Below are 9,270 nucleotides of genomic sequence, written 5' to 3'. Positions count from 1 at the left end.
TATAACGCTTATCCCTTTCCCCTTACCCTATATACATATAATATACGCGTATATAACGCCTTCTGGTCATGGGTCAATATTCAAATGAATATGAATGCAATGCATAAATGAAATGAATACATAAAACTCTCGGAGTGACATAAGGTCGTACTACCTCCGAACGTTCTTTCGAGCTAACATCATTAATAACAGAAATCTCAAGACCCATGAATAGAAGGGGACAATCATAAACGGGGTATAGGAACATCAAAGACTGAAGTACTCCTAGTGCTTCTAAGAGTAGAGTAATATGGAAGCTCGTTTACTCGCTTGTTCGTTCATATCATAAGATCATGCCAAAAATGAAGGAAAGGTTAGCCTTAACATACCTTAACGTCTCCTTAATCACTTAACGTTATCCTTCCAAATTCGAAAAGTCTACATTCAAGAGGAATTACACTAAGGTTAAGTCTCGAAAACATGCTTAAGTTCAAACTAGAGCGACTAAGAGCTAACGAAATTTGAGCAGAACTTCCCCTATTTCATCAACTTCCACTATATGACGAAACAACTCCCAAACAACAATAACAATATCCATAATATCACAATCAAGAATTTATACTCAACTAAATCCCAAATTTAGCCAAAATCCCCTTTTTGATTCACTTCATAGTCATCTTCTTCATTACACCATTAATGGCTTCACCACTTTAATTCTTTTCCTCTCTAAGGAGTACTAAACCTTTACATCAACTCAACCATAAGAATAAGATGGAAAACCTTCCTTACAATCAAGGAACTTCACCTCACTCAACTCTCTCCAAGATCAAGTTCACCACTATAAGGGATTGCTTATAGTGAAGGCATAACATGAATAAAAGAAATTTTATTCATAAAAACAAAAGCCTTACAAGAGGAAGGCACAGAATACAAACATTTAAACATGAGAAGAGGGAATTGGCGATGAAGAAGGAAGGGAAGCATCTTTGGCAATTTGCACAGGAGGATCCTCAGATACATTCCCGGTGTTGGAATCAATATTTGGATCGTCCCCGATTACGGTATCCTCAGGGGCAGGAGTAATCGCATCTCCGGATAACACATCTACTTCATCTGAGGTGCCAACATTGTCTTCCTCTTCAGCCATAGATTCATCCTCTGCATCATATCCCAGGATTTCATTGGCTTCTTTCATGTTCTGTTCAGCAGCAGCGAGAGCCTGAGCATAATCAAAAGAAGAAGGTTGGAAGTCTTCAAAAAATCATGTCGAGCTTTGATAACAACCCAACTGAGAATTTTCTGTTTTTCATCTTCAAAACCTTTCTCCATATCTTCAATTGTTTGTTTGTACTTGTCTTTCCGATTCAGGAGTTGCTTTACGAGTTCACGCAACTTCTTAGCACGATCCATGACCTCCGAGAATTTTTTGTGGCTTTCCGCTAACATAATATTTTTCTTTCCGAGATCATGATCTTTATCCGTCAACTCTTTTCGGAGAGCTTGAATATCATGTTTACTTTGATTCAGATCAATCAAGGCTTGTGCAAGCTCTCCGGAGTCTTTGACATTCTTCAATAGCAAAGCATTGAAGTCCGATTCAAGTTTCCTGAGTTTGGCATTTTGATCCCACAATTTATTTTGGAAATCAACTTTTAGCTGATTCGATTCCACTAATTTTTGCTTCAGATCGTTGACGGCCAACTCTTCCTGCTCTGCTATGCAACATGCTTCAGCTTTTTCTTTTTCGAGATCAGCAACTTGCTTTCGAAAATTTCTCTCATCAGCCCGATGTGCCGCAATTTCGGCTTTGGCCTTTTCTAATACCCCGACGGAAGAATTACGCTCCGCATTCAAGATATTTACTTCCTGGGTGTGTACGACATTCTCCTCATGTGGCTTTTGAATGAGTTTAGCCTCACCTTCGGCACGTTCAAGACTCCCACATAAATACGTTTGGGCCTATATCAAAATTAGTACGGGTTAGAATATACAATGAAGGGAAGTAAGAAGAAAAAAGAAGAAGGGAAGTGAAAACCTATGCCTGAATCATAAGCCCGAGGGCAACCATGTCCATTTGAAGAGTAGGCATATCTTTCAAAATCTATTCTCTTTGGGACCAATATAGTTATGCGCAAAACGACTCATCACGTGAGGATTGGCCAAAAGATTGTCCTCATCCGATAGTTCAAATGAATGCTTACGATTGATGGTGAGAGGAACAAAGGACTTCATCCACAAAGTGGCGGGATCATCCGCCGGAAGAAGCTGTGCTCGAGGATCAACCCCGTGCAAAATGTTGCCTTCTTTCCAAACACTTTTCCCTTTATCGGCTAAGGACAAGTGGGAAACAGGTTGAGAGGTATTGTAAGGAACAGAAGGGATACTTGTTCCTCGCAGTTGAAAAGGAGAAATAGAAGTACCAGTAGGGATATCAACAACATTGACATTAATATTTTAAGTATCAATTAAGTCGTCGACATCGGCTACAGCAGCTTCATAAACACTACCAGGGAGACAAGACTTAGTTTCATCGGTAACTCCAGATATAATATTATCGGTGATGTCCACCTCGGGAACTGCGATATCACCTTCCTTATGTCTCTCGATAATAGTTGTTAATTTCTCCATCTCCTTCACCGGAGATTCATCTGAAATGACAACAATGTCAGAAGAAGTTGGAAACTCAACCCACTTATTACGATGTAAAACTAAAGAAGATTCTCCTTCAGAATCAGTACTCTCATCAATTAGCCCGAACTCACTTGGGATACCTCTCATCCTCTCGAGAGCGACATCTGACGATTCCGAAAGAGATTGTTTTCTCAATCTTTTCTTCTTCAAGGCAGGCTCGTCAACAGCCTTGGTATCCTTAACTTCGGCATTATACCTCTTACCAGTAAGAAATCTAATCTTTTCCAACGCCGACCCTTCGTCACTCGGAAGAGTCATTCTTTTCTTTGCTATATGTTTCACCTTTTTCGAAGGACCTAAGAAAAATAAAAATGAATATAAGATAAATTCATTCGCCATTACAAAGCAAGGTATTTCTTCAATATCCTTACCTCTACTTTTCGCAGAGGCTCCGTCCGGCTTCATGTCTTTGAGAGAACGAATACCCTTCGAAACGGCATACGCTCCCTATGTACGAACACTTGTAGAAGCTTGAATCACAGATTCAGTGAATTCCCTTATGTTTGAAGGTTTAACCAGTCTAGGGTTAAAAGCTGTTGAGCAAAAGAGAAGTTTAAAGATAGATGATTGAGGTAATAAAGAAAATTAAGGAAAATAGTAATACCCCTCGCATTTTATTTCTCCGGGAAGGTGCTAACATCCCCGCTCACCAACTGAGCAAAGAGAGATAAAAACAAACTCATCAAACCAACGCCGATCATGACCATCCTCAGGGTCTTCAAACAATTTATTGGATCCTCGAGCTCGAAACATAATCATAGAGCCTCGAATAAAACGGATCGAATTCAGATATAGAATATGATCGAGAGTAATGTTTACCCTAGCAAAGTAAGCAATATGCTCAAGTAATTGAAACAATCACCAAACCCCGGGGGTAATTTATGCCACATAAATTTTTAAACAGCGACAAAATTTATCTATCAACGGCGGAAAGTGTAAAGTAAAGCCGATGGTGAAAGGATAGATATACACCGCAGAATATCCTGGAAGATGAGTAGTTGCGGACATACCCTCTCCGGCAACTACGATGTCGAGATTACGATTTGTCCAAAGGGCACCGTTCCCAAACAGAATCAAGAGACTCCTCAGTAACGAGAGAATTAATTGAAGTAACTAAAACCATCCTTTCTTTGTCTAACACCGAAACATCGCGGTTATCGCCTTTCGGAAGAGCAATTTTAAATCTGTAGTATGTGAAGGATTCTTCGGAATCACACTATCAACAGAAGGCAGATTCACATTTACCATGTCAGTTTCATCATCACCAACATCAGAAGTTGGTGAAGATGAAGGCTTAAACAAGAAGGCAAGAATAGCATCGCCCATAAATTTTTTAGGAGGCAATCCACTATTAGGTTTTTTAACACCCATATTGGGGGGGGGGGGGGGGGAGAGCGTCAACAATGACAGTCTTTTCTGGTAAAATATTTTGAGATGATGAGGGAAAAGACATGTTTAAGAATGGTTGGAAATCGAAGAAGTCAAAGAGGTTAAAGAAGAAGAAGAAGAAGTAGCGAAGATATTCAGAAAATTGAAGCGTAAATTGAAAGTAAAAAATGAGAGGGTAAGAATTCATTTTTAGAGAAGAATCATTATTGCATCGGGAACTAGCGAGAAAATGAAGGGCACGGCAATGGCCATGTGCCCCACTTCTGTGGTTATGCCACGTACCCATCACAGTAGTAGGCCGCGATCTAACGTCAGTTACAACGTTTCTTATTCCACAACAAAATGATTCAAATGTCTAATCAAGGAAAGATTGATAAAGATTGGCAAGACAATTCTTCGAGAACATCTATGAAATGAACCTGAAAAATTCAGGGACTATCTGTATGGGTAAAAATTTCGCCTAACATGTGGAACAATATGTGACTGACACGTGTCAATTAAAAACAATGGCGTAGAAAGATCTAATGGTAATTTCGAGAATAGCATTCACCGAAAGGTCGCTAATACCAAAGAACACGGTCAACGAAGAAGAACATCAACGGGAACAACATATGAGACCCTCTTGATTACACATTAAATGGAGTTAATGCGGTAACAGATAAAATGCTTCGATACCAGAATCAAGGAATTAAATGACAATCATTAATTCAAAGAATTAATATTGCTGTTACATACACACAACGGGAAAGGCACCATATAGGACCAAATACCTATAAATAGGGCTTGGACTTGTATATCTAGGCATCGAATACTTACTGAAAAAATAGATTACTCTTGATTACTTTCTACATATTATTATTTTTATTACTCTGATTCGCTGATCATCAAGCACTTATTCATTCTTGGCAAAGGAGAAATCCATTACTGTTATTCATCACAATTGGCATAAGTTTACTTTTTCCCTTTATTTATTTGTTCTTTATCAACCTTTAATAACTTGCTTCTGTTAATTCAACCATTTTATCAAATTGCTATCAGCTGTGATTAATCTTATTTAACTTCTTAACTATTTGGTCAAAATACGAATTTTCACTTAAACAAGTACGTATGAGCATAGCATATTGATGACTGTCTTTCGCAAATTATAATTTCTTTCAATTTCAGTCGATATCAGTAATTCAGTACATGTGTCCATTTTATTTTCTTATTTTTTTAATATGGGTGCATTTCATATTATCCTTTTTTACTTACGTTCATAGGACACCACCTCTTTCCATAAAGAGAGTGCTCTCACTCGCAGGCTAGTATTGAAGTGGTCGCCCATTTCACCCAATCCTGAGTTATGGATAAAAAATTTAGCTACCATTTGAATAAAATTTACTCGCATCCGTTGTTTACATTAAATAGATGAATATATGACATATATTTGAATATGTACAACTATCACTTAACCATGATTAATTAATATTTATATTCACTTCATTAAATCATTTAACCAAGGTAAATTGCAATGGTTTAGTGTAAACACCCGGTGTGAGCAAGTATTACCCTACCATTTGGCCATAGATATTAAAAATTTATCTTCAAATATCTATTTGGCTATAAATCTTGGATCATATTTTGAAAACTATCTTCGAAAAATCTTCAAGTTCTAAAGTTGGTCCAAACAGTTTTTGGGCTTTTAGGACTTCTACTCACAAAACTTTAAAAAAAAATCCAAATAAATATATGTCTAAACGCAACTTCAAGTTTCAACTTCAAAATATATGGCCAAATGGGAGCTTTTTATCGCACACTCATATTCAATATTTATATCAAATAAAATGGGTATCTTGTATATAAATTTATTCTTATTTATAATTAAGTAATATACTATTGTTACTTTAATATATACTTATAATTAAATTATTTGATTTGTTATAAATACAAAGCTCATTTCTAAAATTCAAAATTGATAAACTCAATATATGTACAGTCTCTCCCCTCTGGTCTTACCCAAGCTAGGAAATGGAAATTTGAACAACACAATTGAAGAGAAAAAAATTGTACACTTATTAATTAGTAAAAAAAAATATTTCCTCTCTCCTTTTCTTTCCAGCATGTCCAAACACGGTGTTGATCAAATTTATGCAGGCAGATATGGTCGGTGGACTAACGTCAGATGCAAATTTCAAAAAGGCTTTGGAATGTTCACATGTGACTATGGTAGATATGGGCACTCAGTGCTTCAGGTCTCCTGGACATTGCAGAAGAAAATGAATGGGGCTAATATGACAAACAAAAATCAATAATTTGCTTTGAAATTGGTTCATGGATTATGCTTTTCCACATCTAATTGTGAGACATTGGTCGGAAAATCGACATTGTACAAGAAAAAGAAGAGAAATGCAAACGACTCAATTCTTTTTAGCTTAGGTAAACTGACAATGTAAATATTTTTTACATAGCAATACGATTTAACATTTTATAGCAGGTTATTTGCATTATTTTTCAAGTAATTAATTATATTTATCACTGAGTGGTTATGTGTAATTAATATTCTTCGAGTTTAAACTCTATGTACCGATAGTATAAATTAGATTTATACATCTGGTAATTTAGAAGACAATTGTAAGTAACTCGATTTAATGGTACTATTTATTTTAGGTCACCAATCAACTATGTCGTTGATTAATAACCTAAAATAATTGATAAATGACTCTCGTAACATGTTATAATACACTGATAGTATTGTAAACGTACTATAATTAAATTTTACTTTTTAGTGACCTGTAACAAAAAAATGATTTACACCATTAATGTATATATAATTTAAAGGCAACTCCTTTTTTCATTTTCTTTACTTCCTTGGTGGAGCTTGAATTATTAGTCGTATTTTTAAAGATTTGGTATTCGGTAATAACCTAAAATAATTGATAAAATCGGTAAATCAAATTTCTCTACGTAAACACCATTTTTTTGTTGACAACCAAATAATATCCGCTTAAATAAGATAGTATTGGACATCAAACGATTTACTATAATTAAATTATTTCTACTTTTTTCCGCAGTGGACATCAAATTGATTTAACAATTTAATCAATGATAAATATTTGACACATATTTGTAATGTATATATATTATTTATAAAGGAAAAGATTGTGAAACAATGGACTTGAAATGTTTGGGTGGCGGACCTTTTTTCATTTTCTTTACTTCCTTTCGGTGGAATTACCGCTTGAATTATTAAATTTTATATTTTAGGATGTTGTACTAGAAGTTATTAGGATGTTGTACTAGAAGTCTAGAACTTCAGATATATGCAATCCAAGTACTCAATGCTTAATGCATGTGAAATCATTATCCCCATAATACACCAGATTATAGCCTCAGGGACTATGCCTCGAGATTTCCTCTTGTTTGGCCTAATTAATTAATGTGTTTTGGTTTGTGTCAAATCTTAAATTTCTACCAAATAAAGATAGACCAGATGTTTGGACCAACATGAATTTAGGCCAGGACCAACAGGGGATTTTGGCCTAGGACCATTTCGTACAGGCTCGCTGGGATTCATGAATACGGTTTCAAAAATTCTTTTCTATTCAGTGTTAGTATTTAACTTGCAGTTGAATTTTCCCGGAAAAAAATTAACGAATACACTCAAATACTGAATACAAAAAAAAAAAAAAAAAAAAGAAAATGTCCCCAGTATCGAATTCCCGTCTCCCTTCCAATCTATTGCCTTGCACGTGATAGAGGATCTCTAACAAAATATAGCGGTGATTTTTACCCATAAATGATGATTATAAATCATGAATACAAACAAAAAAAATAAAAATAAAATGCATAAGTATCCAAAATCATTTTTTTTTTTTTTTTGATTTCTTAAATGAAAAACATTTTGGAGTCTAAAATCTGAATTTTTTCGACATACGCTCACAGTGATAGCATGAGTCCACATTGAGATTCAATCTCATTGAAGAGACACTATTGGATCTAGGCAACCTGTGTGTAGTGGTATTATACTATACTAAAGAGTTTTCTTCCAAAAAAAAAGACTCCATTGAAGTAGTACAAAGAAAAATGAAAGAACTAGGGTTGCTAAAGTTGAGGGAAGAGAGAGAGAGAGGATTGAGGGAAAAGAATGTTATTAAAATGCATTAGTTACGTTGTGTAATTGATATACTTTTTTATGAGATGTAATTAAAACAAAGTATAGCTACTAAATGTAAATAACTTCTAATGTTTGCCACACCATGTAGATTTCCCATTTTGGTAAGTGTTAGAATTAGAGTAAACTCATTATAAGCTAGTAGTAAGTATCCAATCAAAATCTGAATTAGCAGTCCAATTAACAATGAACACTTTGTGTGCTATATACCCAAAAAAAGATGTAAGGTGTTAGTTTTGTTCTTTTTTTGTTTCCCACACCAATTGACTAATTCAAATTCACACCGAATAGTCCTATTTTATAGTAAAGCTAGCCTTACCTATTAAAGAATTTTTCGTTCTTAGAATTTGAATCCAAAACCTATAATAAAAGATAAAAGACATACTTATTATTCCACCAAAAAAAGTAAGGGCAGGTGTTAGTTTTTCATTGATTTCGTATTTAATGAAAAAGATCAAGTCCTCTGGTTGGTATCAGCTCAAGTAATAGTATTCCACGTCAATCTAATTTGCGACGTCTTTCGAGCACTATACTAGAATTTGATATCTTTAAAAAAACATAAAGGGTCAAGAAATAGAAAAATAAGTTTTAAGTTATAAATATTAATTGGATAGTTGAGTGTTTATACTCTAGCTAGTACAGACCTTGATTAGTCGTCATCGTAATCGACCGAAGACCGACAGGTGTAAAAGGAACTCGTCACTCCCCAAGTGACAGATCTTTAGCTGCCGTTTGGATATAAATTTTGAGAGCATATTTTGAAGATTTATTTTTAAATTTTTATTTGATCATAAAATTTTGATAGATTTTGAAGACAAATTTTCAAATTTCAAATTTTGGCTCAAACATGTTTTAGGCCAAAATTTATGTTTTGGCCTTTTCAAAACGTTTAAAAACTACCTCAAATGTGTAGAGTATTATATAAAAAAACTCTATTCATTTATGACCCAACTAATTGTATTTACCATGTTCCTCCATTAAAGTTGTATTTACTATATTTTCACAATTAAAGTAATCTCTTCTATAAAGTGAACGAGCTAAACTAGTTACTACCGTTGTTT

This window comes from Lycium ferocissimum, chromosome 3 (genome assembly GCF_029784015.1).
Source record: "Lycium ferocissimum isolate CSIRO_LF1 chromosome 3, AGI_CSIRO_Lferr_CH_V1, whole genome shotgun sequence".
NCBI lineage: Eukaryota > Viridiplantae > Streptophyta > Magnoliopsida > Solanales > Solanaceae > Lycium > Lycium ferocissimum.
Note: the sequence above shows the minus strand (reverse complement) of the source record.